We start from the raw sequence: 18,819 nt of genomic DNA, 5'->3' as shown, positions 1-18,819 counted from the left end.
GGAACGAGCTGTTAGTCAAGGCAAGGTATAAATAAGTCCGGGAGCGCAGTTAAAATCAAGGGTTTGGGGGAAAATAATTTTATTGTACCATAGGGGCTCCATTATTTTGTCTTAAGGAAGGTGAATCTACATTTGATATCAAGGTCAAGGTCATAGTTTATTAGCATATTCAGTTAGCTTAATATTATTTGAGACAATTTTTTTAAGTGCTGCTTGAGAAGATTATTTATAAAATATATTGGTGTATTGTCTTGTGGCAGATGTGCAGCATGTAGGTCTCCACACCTGTCTAGGCCTCAGTGAAACTTGATTTTTTGACTTGTTTGAACAAGGCTTTAGAGTTTTTCTATGTGCTGTATTGCATTGATCAAGATTTGCAGTGCCAACCAACCTTGGTTTATGGATACCGTAGGTAAACTTTCCTGCAATTGTGATGTTTTAGGTTATATGAGGTTGACACAGATCATGTTAGGTCTTACAGTATTTCTTGTGGAAGTAAACTGCCACCTTTCAAAAAGTTATGGATGTAAATGCACTAATGGGACCTTAATTTTATAGTGTCATTGAAGGTCACATTACAAGCAAATTTTGTAGGAAGTTAATTAGATTCTGTAGGAGATATATCACAATGATTGTGGATAAACTTCTGAGGGTTGGCGTTGGAGATGGCAATAGTTTTAGCTATATCACATATGTTTTGGCACATTAGTGCTTAACTTAACATTGTTTTCTATTTAGACATTCTTCATGGTTTCAGCAAGGCCTAGGTAAAGGAAAAAAAATGGAGAATGCCAAATTAGAAGATTGAGAGTGATATCCAGGAATTTATATTTCAGTTGATGTGCAGCAATATAATTGTTTAATGTCAATTGATAATATGCACCCTTCATTCTAGATTGAAGGATTTTTTTTTTTGTTTTAATCGCAGTGACCACAACAACTTCCACTACAACAGTGACAACAACACCAGGTATACATAATAATGAATTTGAGTGTTCTTTTCCTTAGGCAGCTTGTCAAAAGTCCATGCACCGTTCTTCATCGTTCTTCCCGCATCCGGGTTTTCGCTTCGGCTTTCCCGCCCAACGTTCCCTTCTCTTCAAAGGAACGGCCGCCATCAAAGGCCCTTTGATGCCACCGTTCTTTTGTTCGTCTTTCCTGCAAGTCTTAATTTCTATCGAAAGGCCGAAGAATCTATTCTAAATAGCTCCCTCTACGACCAAAACAAATGTGTGCCTTCATCATGTTCATATTGACTGTCGGATCGAGAGTTCGCATCACTGTTCTGAACTGTGGTTCGCATCTATAATGGAAGTTCGGGTGCATTCAAAAGCCACGGTAGCTTGATAAAAAATCACGCACATGTCATAAATCGTTACTGATCTTACGAATTTGCTGCAATAACCATGAAAACCTCTTTTTTGCAATTGGAAGAGCGTCAATTCATGATGTTTAAGGTGGGAAAATAAGATTCCACATATTTTCGTTTCTTAGGCCCAAGCCATTCGTAGAATTCACGTCGACTTAGAATATTAATTATTACTCGCATCTCAAACAAGTGTGGAGAGCCCCCCCCCCCTCCAAAAAAAACAGAAGGAAATAAATGATAAAATAAATATGACCGGAACAGCTTGACACTATTAGGCATAGATAGATCAAAGATTTACAAAGATTTATTAGAAACTGCTTTAAATAGTTTCTTAAAATATTTGACGGGCAACAATTTCCCCAGGATAACATATTGTCTCTTAATTTTCTTTATCCTCATGTTGTAAAGAAGCGGGACCAAAAGAGATTGTGAAAAGAGGAAAAAGAAAACTAAGAAGTCAAAGGGAGAGAAAAGGAAGGGGAAATAGAGAGAAATAAGAAAATAATATTGGGATGGAAAAAGAGGAATGGTGAAAAAAAATGGAGGAAATACAGTTGAAAGAGTGGGAAAAACTCGGAAATTTGAGAGGGGTTCTCCAGATAAGCGATTCCATGTCCCTCGACATCAATGTCCGATTGTGTTAAAAAAAACGACTGTCATCGATTAATATTAATCTTTTTTTTTGTTGTTGTTTGACCAAATGCGTGCGCATCCCGATTTCTGCCTCTGCATCGAAATCAATATTCATGAGAAAGCAGAGTTGTGTTCTCGCAGAATTCGTGATCAGGTGGGGCGGGGGGTTAAAAACATTTTTCCCTAAATTCATGAATTGCGTCTTCGGAATGAGAGTACGCATGCGCGTGGACTGGATATTTACGAAATTGTGGTCGTCTATTTGAATATTGTATGCCATGAATGAATCAGCATCCTCAAATTTCCGGTACCTTTCTACCCCCCCCCCCATTATGAGAGGCACAATTCAAATTTGTAATGCAAAATGCAGCCAAAACAGAAGAGTGCCCCCCCCCCTTGAAAGCGAACCTATTTTTTCCCCCTGTCATGGATCCGCCCCCGACCTTTAGACATTATGTTGTATAGACCCAATTCTTGGTTGGATTTACATTTACATAGGGCCCGCCCCCCCCCCCCCATTGGCGGAGTAAAAAAAAAGGAAAAAAAGAAAAAGAGAGGAGAAAAAGAAGGGGGAAACATAAGAGGAAGGCGAGTGAATAAGATGAGGCGAAGAATAACTTTAATAATCATTACGCTACTGGGACAACCAATTCAAAGAAATAAACAAATATCAACCTTGGGCGGCCGATCGGGGAAAATATGGGTGAAAAAACAAATTACCCTCCCCCTATTGGCGGAGGCTGGATCCACCCCTGATTTAGATTTACATTTTATTCACACTATCGATCCCTTTCGGGGCATGAGTGTACAACATAAAAACATATAACAGACTAAAGTATAACTTCATTTACTTGGTTTAACGCATTAAACGTAATGTTCGGAATTAAAGATAAATACCAATTGTGGTAACGATCAGAAAATTAGTTCGATCAGAATCCAATGAATTTTACCAACGAAGTGTTTTTTTGTATAAATTAAAAATATTTGCCTAATAGCCATGTGAAAGAAAATCGTAAAAGTGCTAAGAAATGAGCGATATAAGCACAGAATTCCATCAAATGTCAGGTATTTTTGAGGCATTATTATATCACACTGTACCACGTATGTTTTTATGTTTTAGCGATCATCAGAATTGTCGATATTGAGCGGCGATTTCATTATTCTACAAAGATAAGTGCAGGCGCGGATCCAGGAGGGGGCCGAGCCGGCCCCGGCCCCCTATTTTTTGACAACCTGCAGAAAAAAAGTGTTTCTTGATAGAAACTACGAAAAGCAGGAAGAAAAGTAAGAAAGAGCTATTATACCCATAATTTACAGCCTCGTAACGGCCGGCCCGACCCCGAAAGGAAACAAGAAAAAGATGAGGGGAAGAATTGGAAAACAGACTTTATATAAAAAAATTTCGCTCGCGCATCGCGCTCGCATTGCCTGTGTAATGAATCCCATTCAAGAGGATTAAATGGGACTTAATATATCCAGTTCTGAAATCAATTTGCACACAATATTTCAGCTCACGCATCAAACTTTCTTTTTTGTTTGATTTACACAAATTGTTATATCAAAATTTTCAGCTCGCGCTGTGCGCTCGCATTATTTTATTTGTGAGATACCTATCCTCTTTGGAAATTCTTTCCAAAATTTGTCAAAATGCTCCTGTATCATGTCAGTATATTAAAAAATTAAACTCGTGCTTCGTGCTTGCATTTAATTGTTTGAGACATGCAAACAAGCTTGTTCTTTAATTTTGAATAAAAACGCGCTTAGACCGTCCAGTTTTCAGGTCGGAATATCACTCTCATTATTTAATTGGTGATACTTGTATCCTCTTCACTAATCAGTAAAAACAGTTCTAATTGAGTCCCTTAATTTTCACGTTTCGGCTCGCGCTTCGCGCTCGCATTGTTTAGTGGATACTTATCTTTGTTCATGATTATAAAAACTTCTCAGAATCTTCAGTTCTAAGGACATAAAATATCAAAGAATTTTTTGCACGCGCTTCGCGCTCGCATTATATATTATGACCACATGAGATACCTTATCTTGTTTATAACAATAAAAACTAACATTTACTTAAAACATCAGTCTTCAGTTTGGACTACCTCCTGAAAAACATACAAAAAATAGAATTATGGCGGCCAATCGAGAAAAATGTTGCTGAAAATATTTTTCGGCCCCCATATTGGCGAAAGCTGGATCCGCCCCTGAAGTGTACATTAATGTACTAGATCTAGATTTATAATAAATATTTCGTATCGAAATCGTCATGTAATCATATTTAAAATTGCTCCTGATATCTTGTGCTGTACATGGTCTATAACCTCCCATAGTTATCGATATCGTCATCACCGCTGTTACTATCGCAATCATCTCATTTCTCTATTATAAGTATTATCTTCGTTAACATTTCTATTATTTAATTATAATTTTATCTTCATGAATCGATGGGGTGGGAGAAGGAGGGAAAGACTGAGAATTACCAAGGAGAAGCAGACGTACATGTAGAATGGGGAGCAGTAAAAAGGGATGAGAATAGTAATGAGTGGTGAGGAAGGATACGGAGAGGAAAAACTAAGATAGAGAAAAAAAAGGAGATGCAAGAAGAAAAAGAAGAACGAAGGAAAAGCAGTAGCAGACGTATAAGAAGGGCAGGTGGGCAGAAGAACAAGAAGAGAGGAGACGTAGAAAAAGGGGAGGAGGGAAAAGAAAGAAGCAGCAGAAAAGAATAAGGTGGAGAAAAAAGAATAATGAAAGACGACTAAGGATATGAAGAAGAAAAAAAGATAAAGAAAAGGAGGAGTAAGAAGAGTAGATGAAGAAGGGGACGAAGGATGAGAACAAGAAGAATAATAAGGTGGAAAAGAAGAATAACGACGGAGAAACAGAAGAAATAGAAGAGGGGGGGGGGGTGAGTTTGTTCTAAAGTAAAATCAATGTGAGCAGAATTAAATTAATGTTTTTATCTATATTGCAGTGAATACATCATTACAATACTAGGATGCCATTATGTTCAATAATTTAAGCTTCAAAATTCTGTACTTCACGGTTGAAGATATGGGGCCGTAAGCTGCAGGGAGATATGTAGAGTGATATATTAGCATTAGATCATTACTCTAAAATAGATGGAATGTGATTATTTATTTATAACTAATATTAGTTAGTACACTTACTGGCCTAAAAGCAAAAGCAAATAGGGCCATGATATAAGCCTCTCCATCAAGAGAATTGAACATTATTGACCTTTCAGGATTGCTTGGCATTGATACTCATCGAACAGTTATTAGTCATTGCCCAGGCCTATGATCATGAAAGAGCAAGATCACTCACCCGTATAGTAGAGAATCATTGACAATAGCATACTCAGCTGGTTCGCCAAAGAAAACAATGGGAGAGCTAGACGCTCACAGTCTTTAATTCCCCATATCCGCTGTCGTGATTATTGTCGTAATTTCAATAGATAAACCTACTTCAAAAGACTGTTGGCCCGCCCGATGGGGAATCTTTTGTAATAATGTAGTGTACGTATTAAAGTACGTGTATGCAGTAACTACCATCCCGACTTCTGTTGTGCTATTTAAAAGATTCCTTTCACCATCATCGAGGAGCGATTAGCATGTAAAATCGCATAAATTATCTCACATAACGGATCTAATGTTCATGATTACCAACATCACCATAATCACTACCATTATCTTTCATATTTTTTAATGATATAAACTATAAAATTGATACTGGAGAACGATTGGAAATAGATAATGAATGAATGATGATGATAACAGTGATGATGATAGTGATAATTAGAACTTTGAAGTGATATTAATGGACATGATAATACAAATAATAATATCAGTGATAATGTTGATGATTAAACATTAACAAGCGAAGATGATTGGTATATTTGCGGCAATGAACCATGTATAACTTGAGACGCGTTTTTCCTTTATGTTTGTTATGAAAGGGTTTTCATATCATGATCCTGAAAGACATAGATTATATTTAGATTAAAAAGAAAGAGAATGGATAGCAATCTAATTATGGAAAAGATTTAGCGGGATGTCAAGTCCGATGCAGTATAAAACATGATTGCATATCAAGGTCGATGCGATATTTATATCAACGATATCATCCCCCAGAGTCTATCAAGTTATGAGTTTATGTGCATTTTTAGCAAATTTGACATTTGTAATACGAGATTATTCTAATTTTAGAGTGCTGTAACATCCGAACTGTGTGGCATTCCTGCTGCGTACGTTTTGAATTCATCGGATATTTCGATTTCTGGATGCATGTTATATCAGTTAAAGCGGTGTACGCCTGAATCATATTGATTGTCATTTGTATTAACTTTATGATAACGTTGATATAAAAAAACAGAATTCATCAGGTTCTTTATCATTACACCAATGATATGAACTTATGCACATATAGGCCGACGTCTTTTGCTTGATAGAACACTTACACCCCCCCTCCATTAGAGCGAGAACAATATTGTTCTCTTTCATTAATATTGATTTCGATAAGGAGATCGGGAAACGCACGCCATTAATAGGAATTTACATTATTTGTATACCACTTACAAGTGAAGCACAATATATGTATCTAAACGCTATGGAACAAATAGAAAGAGAGAATGAATTTCACCAAAAATTAAAGTAGTTGCACAGTTCACAGTAGGCTGTAAATGGGGCTTCACATGTGGCGGGAAAGGCTATTTACCCCCCCCCCAAAAAAAAAAAAAAAAAAAAAAAACATGGATTTGAATTTCTCTCTTGAATCTGCTTGTTTAATACTTTCTGTTAGATTGTTCCTGAGTTGGATCTAGGGGGGGGGGGGCATGGGGCCCGCCCCTCCCTCCTCCCTCTATTGGCGGATCAAAAAAAAACGGGGAAAGAAAGAAAAGGAAAAGAGAGGAGAAAAAACATAGGAAGAGGAAAACGATTGAATAAATGAGATGAGGGAAAAACAATTAAAAAAAAAAAATCTTTCATGTCATTTTCGCTCATACTTCGCGCTGGCATTGCCTTTTATGTGATTTACACATATGGAACTTAAAATATCAAATTTTTAAGTCAACATACATAACGTATTTCAACTCGGAAATCGAACTTTCATTTTTAAAAAGTGTTCTGAAAAAAAAAAATTATTGTCTGAATATTAACATTTTCTGCTCCCGCTGCGCGCTCACAAAATTTGATTTGTCAGGTACCTATTATTTTCCTCTATTCCATTTTAGTTATCAAAATATCCCTATTCATGTCAGATTGTGAAAACATATTAGCTAGCACTGCACGCTCGCATTTTGATTGATGAGTTAGGAAAATTTCAATATTAATTATATTACAAACTAAAATCTCAATTTTATGACAGTTTATCAACAATTTTCGGCAGGCGATTTGCGCGCACATTGATTTTTGAAAATATATCAACTCATGCATCTTATTAATAAATATAGAAGTGCTTTAAATATATAATATTGACAGATTTCGCGCTCTGATTAGGCTTATTAGATTAATAAAGAAATTTAATGATAAATTGTCCCTTTTTCAAAATTGAATATCGAAAAGTTTCATCTCGCGATTTGATGAGAAGAGAAATAGAAAGACAGTCATAATTTTCATATGATGGAATTTTGTTCTTAGAATTTCCCGGCCCTATGTCAAAACTCAAAGTAATGATAATGAATCATATATGTTCCTTTTTAAAATGTGATCCATATCCACTCACAATTCTCCTACAAATCTCAAATTTTCCGCTTGCGCTTCGCGCTCGCATCGATTACTTATTTATGTATTTACCTTTTTTATGATTACACAAATTGCTTAGAATTTCCATTCTTCAGGTAGAAATATAAATATTTTCAGCTCACGCTTTGCGCTCGCATTATCTAATTGTTGAAATATGTAACGTTTTGATTTACGGATAATTACAAGCAGCCGTTAACAGATTCCTTTTTATCAGAACGATCAACGCGTACTAAATTCATTCATCTCGTTTAGGATCAGAAGCATTGCCAGAATGCTATTTTAGGACAAAATACATGAAATAAAAATTTAAAAAATAGCGCACGCTTCGCGCTCGCACTATTTAGATTAGGCTTGTGAGACTATTTTACATTTATTTTTACATTTGATTTAAAGGAATAAAGCTTAAAAGTGACAGTATTTGGTTTACATATTATAAAGCACCTTCATATATTCCAATTTTACCTTAAACGTAAGTATTTTATTTAAAAACGAAATCTATGAAAAAGGTGCAGTGAGGCTTTCATTTTGATGCCAAATAGTCTCATAATAGGGATTAGTTGCAAACATGGTTTTCGAATAGAAGGCACTTCGGGGAACATCAAAGTAAAAAGACAGTCACCAGCGCTGACAAAGTGATAATCTCCCCTTGACATACCCCTACCAATCAAGAGGTCATCTTTCTGTTGAAATCCGCCACCAGTCAGACCACCTCTCTGTTCAAGAATATAGGGTAATCTCCGCAATCAAGAATGGGGTAATTTAAATCTACCTTGACAATGGGGTAAGCCGTTATATACAGCTTGCATTGCGCTGGCCCATGTCATTTTCAACGTCCGGCTTTCGGGGAATTAAAATGAGCATCAAATGGGTAGTTTTCTTGTTCTCGTTTTGTCCCCATACTAGAACCTTGATTTTGTTTCTGTTCGTAACGTGCATTTTGATATGGTTTCCATTATATTTCTCAACATTTCGATATTCAATGTAGTTTAATGCTTGCCTTTATAAAGAGCAATATTACATAAAACCTGCTTGGCGAAACAGATTATAACATAACGTTCCAATTATATTTTATCAACACATTTTTAATTAAGCATGTAACTTCCCTCTTTATAGGTCTACTCTTAATGTAAACATTCGAGTTATATTTATTGCCTACCATCTCTCTGTGCATATTAATACCAAATATATTTTGAAAAGGGGTGTTTACCAGGCTACAGTGAAGGTCCTCATTTGGGTATGAACGACATATTCTCATTAAAATACATGTGAGTTTCAAAGGGGGCACACTTGTGTAAAAATGGCATATTTACATTAACAAAATTGATAATGGCTCTCAAAGAGGGGCCGGCACACGGGCCGGATGCTCCCCCCCCCCCGGATTCACTACAAACTGTACCCTCCATGTGCAGAATATAGACTCCCGTATAGACCCACTACTTCTTTTAGTAGAGGTCACAAAATAGACCACAATACTTTTGAGAGCCCAACTATTGTTCAAAATTAATACGGCGCTTATTGGATTGTATTGTGTTACTCCGGCAGGATCCGCACCAGCATGCACTCCATCCTTGTTGATCTAGTATGCTAAATACTTCGGTCACATTTGTTCTAACGCAAGTCGAAAACAGTCATTTTAACAGTTTTTGTACCAGCTAAATATAGGAAATTTGAATAAAATGAATAAAATGGCTGTTTTCGACTCGCTGTATGACCGCCGTAAAGCAAATATGACTGAGGTATTACCATTTCCTGTACGTTAATTTATTTTTGGTGCATATTTGAATATGCAAGCTATACAGAATGCAGCTATACAATTGAGAGGTGAGGTACAAAGTTGGAAGGGAAACTAGGCCAAAGAGGCTTTCGTATTACGTCGGTAAATTATGTTTACCTTAGACACTGGGAATCTAATTTGCAATAATTTGACAGACACACATTGCAGATTAATTCAGATATTTGATAGGAAGAAGAAATCAACGGCAATATACACGTATTGTTCAAGTCAAACTTGAAGGTTAAAAAAATAGGTACAGAAAAGCTTTAGAAAAATTCAAAGGAAGAAATGAAGTTGGATAAAAAAAAGGAACCATCAGAATTAAGTTGACAAAATTGAATATTGTATGTAGAACAGGAAAATTGAAAGTAATAATTAAGTCTCCTCCCCCCGAGCGGACTGATTTGAAGGGGTGGGGTCACCATGCATAAAATTATGGTACTTGTGGAGGCCTCAGCCCCAGACCCCCTTCGGTTCTGTGGCTCCTGGATGGTAATCAAGAACACTAGGTCACAGAGCACTATAGATAACAGGGGAAATTTATATAAGAGAATAAAGACGGATCCCAAGTAAAAAGTATAGATTTTCCTGTCCAGTGTCATGTCGTAGTCACTTCAATGTGTTAAGTTTTGCATTTCGTTCACAAAGATGTTAAGGACAATTCCATATTTTTCCTTTTCACCCGACAATGCAGACTGCGTGGGCTCGGTGTGATGAAAAAACAAATCTTACCCTCGCCTGAACACTTACTTTCAGAAATTCAATATCTTAACGGTATGTTCTTCAAAATAAAACAACATGCTCGTGCTAAAGCCTAATTGTTCTATTAAAGAAATGAAATCTAAATCTAATTTAAATTTGTCATATACTGAAACCCGAAACGAAAAATGATCCACCCAAAATGTGAAAGCGTATCTTTTGAAAATATATACCCCACTGGACTACGCACACCGATACAATATTCAGATCAGTGACTAGAGATCGGGCGTTTAATAGTTTGCCTAAATGCCGATATCATGGACATAGAGGGCGCTCATGCAGAAACAACTTATCGGAGAGACAACCGGGTGGTGTCAAAAGAAAAGATCAAAGCGCACGCTTCCGTTTTCGCTGCAAAAGGGCACGGTGGCGTCTTGAATGGCAAGAGCACTGACCCATAGGAAAGAAAAATGGACAATGGCACGGTGAGCGGGATCGCCGCAGAATATAAAGGTAAAGACGCACGCACACCTTTGACAAGCCGCCTTAGAAGTACTTACTATTTGAACTGAATCGTAAGCAAAATATGTTTTTAACTTTGAGATATATATATGGGGCATGTTGAGCCATTTGACATCTCTTTTTTCAAAGGTCACAATGACTTTCAGTATGGGGGTGGAAAGTTATATATAACTGAAAAATATTTCAGGAGACCTAAATTTTAAGGCAAGGTACTTATTTCTCCCAAGATTATTAATCATATCAATTCTAACATGCAAAAAGCAAAAAGTGTCACAACTTACCCCGCCTTTCCATACATTTATTTCAAGCAACATCATAATTCAAATACTGATCAGCAACTGCTATAAAAATAATTGCATTGAAAAAAATTATTGCTATGTACATTTATCATTTTTTGGAGTGCTATATAGCGCTGGCTTGCATGCTTGCTTAAATGTTGCCCTCTATAGGTCAAAGTATACAGTCTCCTTGCCGAAAATACATTTCAGTTGATATGCAGCACGAAAGTAGTTTGTTTCCTGTCAATTGATAACATGCAAACATGTCTTTATGATTGAATGGAGTTGAGAGGGCATTTTGTTAATTTTTTGTCTGAATGTTTTGAACAGCAGAGACTACAACTACTGCCATGCCAGTTACTACAGGTGAAATTGGTGATGCAGGTAGGTTCACATTAACTCTCGTCTTTTTTTAAAAAGATATTATTCTCTTCTTGGAGCGTTGTGGCCCAGTGGATTAGTCACCGGACTCTGAAACAGAGGGTCGTGGGTTCGAATCCCAACCATGGCGTAATTTTCTTAAGCAAGAAATTTATCCACAATGTGCTGCACTCAACCCAGGTGAGGTAAATGGGTACCTGGCAGGAATTTATTCCTTGAAACGCAGCGCGCGTAGCAGCTGCACTGCTAAAGCCAAGGTAATTATGCTGCATATACTGTAGAGCGCTTAGAGACTTCTTACAAAGTAAGTATTAAGCGCTATATAAGCAAGTATAATTATTATTCTTTTAAAGATATTATTCAGTTGAATTCATACAAGGTGACAGGTTAAGAAATGTTAAGTTACAAACAAGCTTATGACACTTTTATAATAATTTGCAGACGGGACATGAACTCAAACTCTGTTCTTGAATGAAGGGGTGAAATGCTGAGAAAAAAATTGCCTCATGTAGGCCTAAGCTGTATGCATTTCCTGTCAGGTCCAGAAATATATGAAATAAAAATCTGGCATTAAAACACAATATCATATCAAATTGTCCCTTTCTTTGATAAAATGAACAAAATAACCTCTTTTCTCTCTGATACTATTTGTTTTCAAGCGCTTACATGTCTTCTCAATGTGTTATATATGTAACAAATCATGTTTTACCCAATATTTACTTTTAGCTGTAGAAACTACGCGCCCACCAAGATCTACACAACCAGGTAATTCAAAATGCTATGCATATGCCTATACAATGGTGAACTTCCATTAAAGTTTTCTCACATTTAGATACATGTTATAGAGAAAGATGTTTATTTCATAACTGACCTTTATTCATTACAATATTCTTTCTGATGGGATTTATTGATATTGATTTTTAAAAATGAACATAATGTGCTTATAGTCACAGTTAATTATTAGTCAAACTTTTATCAAAATTGTTATTACATGTTGATGAAATGAATAATGCATGTTATCACATTTAAAAAGGATTGATGCAAAATCGTTATAGTAGAGTATGTAAATCTGCACTAAAAATATTCATTATTGAACCCCATACAAGAGATATTCAAAGATTAACTTGCTGAATATTTCAACACTGAAGTATGTGAAACCAGCTTTCCTGTAGTTAGAGGATCAGAGGGTTTAGACAAGGTCACCAGAACTTGAATATATTTGAAAGAGCATTTTTTCATGTAGAAATTATTAATATTGCTATTTTGAGCAATTATAGGTACTTTGTTATTCTATTTTGTACCAGACTGCTGTAACAAATGGAGTATTTACATATGAATACAGATTTTGAAGAAGTCACTTTGACTTTGAAGTGCATATAAATTTGCACTGAAATTCATTTTAATAACCCTGATGATAATATTGATGTTATCATTACTACTTTGTCCAGCAACTACAACGGCAGCTCCAGAAACAACCACCCAATCGACAACACCTGGTAAGTTTTTTTCAATGACCTGTTCATTCATTTTGATATCTGACATTGTGATGCTGCATAGTGGAACTACAGTTCAACAATATTTACCTTAATTTTACTTGGGTTGGATCCTTGCCAACTTCATGTAGGGGTGTTGTGGTCTAGAGGTCATGACTCTGTGGGACAGGGGTCCATTTCCAAGCCATCTTGTGATTTCCTTTAGCAAGTACTTTACACATATTGTGCTGCACTCAACCCAGGTGAGGTGAGTGGGTACCTGGTAGGTAGAAGTTCCTCAAATGCTTGAGTGCTTAGGTAGCTTAGTTAAAGCCAGGGTATTTGTACTAGCAGGGCCCACTGGGAGAACATTTCTTTGTAATGAAGTGGCTACCCTGAGTATATATGCTGTTATTAATATCATTATCAACACTTATTCTTTAGAGTTACTAATTTGTTTTCCATACAAATAAACTTGTCTTCCTGCGAAAACTTTTTTTTTTCACAGTCACAAAAAAAGCAACTCTGAAATGTGTATAAAAATGCACCGAAGTTGATTTTGATAAACTCATATAATTATATTGATGTTATCATTACTACTCTGTCCAGTTCCAACAACAACAGCAGCTCCAGAAACAACCACACCATCAACAACTGGTAAGTTGAATCAATCAGGTACCTTTTCAACAGTCTAAGCTGTATTTTTTAATAATAATGATAATAATAATAGTGTATATTTGTAGAGCGCACACGCTGTCAGTAGACGCTCATGGCGCTAGCTGAGCAACAGTTCTCTTTTACAATGTAAAAATTAGATTTTATAGAAATTTATATAAATACTACACAAGAACTATGAACAAGTACAATGTAAGAATAATAATTTCACATCTGCTTCGTTCACCCCAACCCATCCATCAGCCCATCATCATGCGGAACCCAGTGCCCTCTATCTGCCCCGTTCACTGACAATTTTAGGGGTAAACCCAGTGAGTTCATAACTCACAGGAGCTCTAGCAATCTGAGGACACCAGGTCCCACATGAACAGCCAATGGACGGGAAGGGAAGAATCATCTTTCTTTTAATTATAAATGGAATGCCACAAATTACGTATGTGAAACGTATGCAAATAATGCGAATCAGCTGCTTTTATTGACCAATATACACACGCTTCATCATAGACAGAACAATGGAAGATGCAGGAAAGCCACAGTAAAAATGGCTTTATTCTGTAAATGCTGTCATTTTTTGCGGGATTCAGTTTTCGCACTGGGTGGCATCGAAAGATATTTGCGGGTTCTATAACAACCACAATCTGCTGACTGAATTTTGGTTGTGTTCTTCCTCTGCAAGGTCACAATCCTTAGTGATGATTGATATAGCTGTATCCATAAGAGTGGGGATAACACACAACTTTTGGTAGAGAGGGTGGTGAGACTTGAAATTGAGATACTGGCCAGTGTTAGTAGCTTTCCTATAGACAAATAATTTGGGAGTTCCATTAGGAGTAGGATATACATGGGTCAAAATTACTTTTTTTGTAAGGTGTTAGGTTTTACAGTATTTCTTATGGAAGTAACCACTATGAACACGAGCAGGAATTGCTCTCGTTTTACTCTCAACAAAACGAGAGCCACTTCTCCCGAAAAAGTGTCTCATTTTGAACCATTTTTAACGGATTTTCATCTCAAAATTTTCGAGAGAAAAGTTAGTTTTTATGATCCTCTCGAAGGCCACACCTAGAATTTAATGGCCGTTTGGCCCTGAATGGCCCAAGCGAATCACTTCGCTGATGGGATTTACGATCCTACAGGGAGTATCCGTTCCCTCTCGATCGTGGCCACTAGTGCGCTTAATCTCAGTCCCAGGCTTTCATGAAATTAAAAAAAAAGTGCAGGCTTATGCAGTGAACTGTACATAAAAACCGATATAAAAAAATTATTAGAATAAGTTTGAAATTGAAAAGAGCTTTTGATAGACGGTGTTCTGCAGCATCCTTTGGCAGTATCACGTTTGTGTTGTTTTATACTTCTACGGATCTGAAAGGCCCAGAATTTTGTGGCACCGTCGAACAGGAAAGAAAATTGTGCTGTTAGATAGTGGCTGTTCTCATATCTGAAATTTACTAGGAAAACTCTTCATCATAATTGTCTTCGAATAGTATCATATCACAGCATGACTTCAATAATATTTCATGAATTTGTAAATGTTATTATAACTTTATCACATTTTAAATCAATTACTGTTCTGTGCTATTTTCCACAGATCCCTGTAGAAAGCGTAATGGCAAAAAAGGGTTAAAAGTTACAGTTGATTTTTCTTCAGTTCTTGTAAATTGAAAAAATAGATGCAAAAAAAAAATACAAAGTATACCCAAGTATATTTTTGCTTTGTAAAGTACATACTGCATGCGTTCATCGCATCTGTGGCTGAACAATCATTATTCGCAGCGAATAAAAAAATAAAGGAAACATTTATAGCTCAGACAACACCCTAAAGAATTATTACTCCCAGTTTTCACCTATTCGTTTTATTTTCAATTTTAAACAAAGTCAACAAAGTTAATGAGCGTACAGATGCAAATCATCGTGTTATAGCAAAGCAAACTCAATACAATAATCTCATATCGACATTTTCATAAGATAAACTAAACAATTCTGAAATTAGGCATATATGACATATTGAATGAATGCGTTTAAAATGAGATCAACAGCAAAGGAGCGAGAGGCTTATAACACTCAAAATGAACGCAAATATAAAACGGACGAAATTTTTTAGCAGATGGCCATGGATAAATGGGGTGGGGCTTCAATAAAAGAGAGAAAATGATACAACAGAAGAAGGAAACAACAATAATGGAGGCATCTAATCAAGGGGGCACGATCAAGCTACAAGCTAGTTCTATTGACAGGAAGCATTGGGGCGTAGTGAGTATAAACGGGTCCTACGTAAATGTTGTAAGAGTTCTTTGCAGGCAGGCGACACTTTTTCTCAAAATAAATTGTTAAAGGGATGATCCAGACTGGAGATATTTATATCTTGAAAAATAAAGTAAAATTCACAAAGCAAAATGCTGAAAATTTCATCAAAATCGGATAACAATAACGAAGTTATTGAATTTTAAAGATTTGCATTATTCCAGTGAAACAGTTCTAGGCATGTCTTTATAACATTCGGTAAGCTGATGATGTCATATCCCCACTTCTTCTTTTGAATTTTATTATATGAAATCAGGTTTATTCAAAAATTTTCTAACATGAACTAAAACAATTGGATGGACAACCGATTAAATTCATTACATGTAGTTATTTACTGCCGCAACTTATTTTATCATAAATGAGAGACATGCATCATTTACACATGCATGGGAAAATGAAACACTTATGATCTCATGTAATAACACAAGGAAAAGGGAAAGTGGGGATGTGACATCATCGGCCACCCCATGACGATGTGCATATAACTGTTTTCACAAAATATTGATAAACTTCAAAATTCAATAACTTCGTTATTTGTTATCCGATTTTGATGAAATATTCAGCATATTGCACTGAAAATTTCACTTTATTTAGTTAGATATAAATATTTTCAGCCCGGACCATTCCTTTAAGTAGGGTAATTCTTGGTGGTTATACCCGAGTATATATGGCAAGATTCGATCGATAAAGGATGTTTGAATAAAAGAGACTGTCTAGGGAATGTCTAAAATTAAACATACTTATAATCTGCAGAGGTTTCCTTTTGTAAAATCATGGTTCTATAGGATCCATGGTAAAAATTAATAATTCAACATTATGTTGCACTAATATTACGAATATTACGCGATGAGATTTGAGCAGAACTGACGATGAATATAGGTCAAATCCCAGGGTCAAATAATTTGTATGTGGGGGCGGGGTCCATTTGAGTGTGTGATTTGTGTGAGTGTGTTTATTACATATACACCAACATTTGTAAGTATGGAGGGACTATATCCCCCCCCCCCCCTGAATAGGGACAGGGGAATCCAGCGTTGATCATAAAATGTCGTGGTAGAAAGGGCAAAATAAATAAAACAGAATGGTGTAAAGGAGTTAGAGAAGCACTTTGTCCGCTATTCAACTTTCCCCTTTCAACTTGTCTGATTTTTCTTTTTCTTTAAGTCAAAACCGTTTGTATTTTGGTTGGATTCCCTGAAATACTAGTAGGGTCCGTGATTAGCGACATCATCGGGCGCGTGCGACCTTCAACATGCCCACTTTAGATCAGATTCTACAAAAAAAAAACCAGGTAAAGATAAATCTCATCACGTGTAAGCCCTTTACGACATAGTCTGCTGTGCAAACCCTTACTCGAGTAAAGGGTCTGACTTGCAGCCTATATGCCTTGTGTGAAACAGAAAGTTTTGTATTTGCTAGTCTTTGCGTGGAGACACACCTGTTGATCAGTTTCAATCAGGGTCTGTGCCTGCAAATATTTAGGTCATTGTGTGCAGGGGCGTAACAGGCGTCGTTGGTGGAGGGGGGGGGGCAAAAATTTACCAGTCATATCATGGTATGAACGGGCAGTGGTTTAAAGGGAAGTTCACCCTGACAAAAAGTTTATTGTAAAAATAGCAGAAAAAATGATAAAAAATATTGCCGAAGGTTTGAGAAAAAATCATCAAATAATTAAAAAGTTATTAGAATTTCAATTATTTGATTTGTGACGTCATATGCAAGCAGCATTCCTACATAGCGAATGGTAAAAAATCAATGAAATGCCATTTTCTCAGAAAATTGAAAATGGTTTTCACTGTAACTTTTGTATATCAATAGACAAATCATTTCACATCCGATCATGAAAAGAAAACAAAATTAAGTCATCATGAACCATACAAAATTTGAAATTCATACATTTTATATTATATAACACATGGGGCAGCTGCTCGTTTATGACGTCACAAATCCAAAATTGTGAAATCTAATAACTTTCTTATACTCCTTAACGGATTTTCCTCAAACCTTCACCAATATTTTTCACTATTTTTACAACAAAGTTTTCTTCAGGGTGAACTTCCCCTTTAATGAGGCAAAAATTTTGAGGGGGTCAGATATGGCGTATCGGAAAGAAATTATCTTTAAAAAAAAGTTGCGATGGAGCAAAGCGAGCAAACAAAAAAGATCAAATTTTGTGATAGATTTTGACATAATATTCAGAAAATAAAATATCATACTTCACCCTTATCTCTTTCCTTTTTTGGTCTTGGCACTTGCATAAGATGGCTATGGTTAGATATACAGTAGGCCTATATATTCTTAATGGATTCCTAAACTGTATTCCTCAAATGTCTCTGTTTGGGGTCATACACGAAAATGTCAGGTCGCGCTTCGCGCTTGCATTATTTGTTTAGCTAAACAGGTACGTATCGTGATTACAAAAATTGCTGTAATGTCCCTTTTTAGGTCTGAATATCAAAACTTGAGATTGCGCATCACGCTCGCATTATTTGATGAGTGAGATACATATCCGTTCAATGGCACTGTCCCTAATAGGTCAGTCAAAGTAAATACCTGGAATTTTTGCCGGTCCCCCCCTTCAATGCCGCAACCCAAGGTATGCCAGTAAAGGAATATAACAATTTATGTGTAGCGTCTCCGGGAGAACTACTCTGTTACAATCATCCACTTCTCCAATATTTTATGTCTTTTGACACCATTATGTACATGTCCCTAGTTCCTGCTTTGTTATTTGTAGTTAATTTGCAAGTTTTCTTTTAAAGGCATACCACCCGCGCACATACACCCATACGCACACCCAAACATAAAATATGATAACTGATCCACTTACCGTGCCGGATAAGTTTTCCTTTGGCAGGGCATTGCACTGTTTTTGCCTCTTTTGGCGGAACGTGGTTGGTATTATTCTCCATATTTCATTAGCTTCAGTACTTTAGTCACTGAATGCTGGACTGACCATATTTGCAGGGCAGTG

General features: G+C 36.3%; 1 long non-coding RNA gene across 1 annotated transcript; it reads left to right on the top strand.

The window, feature by feature from the left end:
* The first annotated feature begins 11,341 nt into the window (after positions 1–11,341).
* Positions 11,342–13,526, top strand: LOC121426182. Its single transcript, XR_005971567.1, has 4 exons — positions 11,342–11,400; positions 12,124–12,162; positions 12,846–12,893; positions 13,479–13,526. It is a non-coding gene; the product is annotated as an uncharacterized LOC121426182 (long non-coding RNA).
* Positions 13,527–18,819: the final 5,293 nt, after the last annotated feature.

This window comes from Lytechinus variegatus, chromosome 13, assembly GCF_018143015.1.
Source record: "Lytechinus variegatus isolate NC3 chromosome 13, Lvar_3.0, whole genome shotgun sequence".
Classification (NCBI taxonomy): domain Eukaryota; kingdom Metazoa; phylum Echinodermata; class Echinoidea; order Temnopleuroida; family Toxopneustidae; genus Lytechinus; species Lytechinus variegatus.
This window is presented reverse-complemented; position numbering and strand designations above follow the sequence as displayed.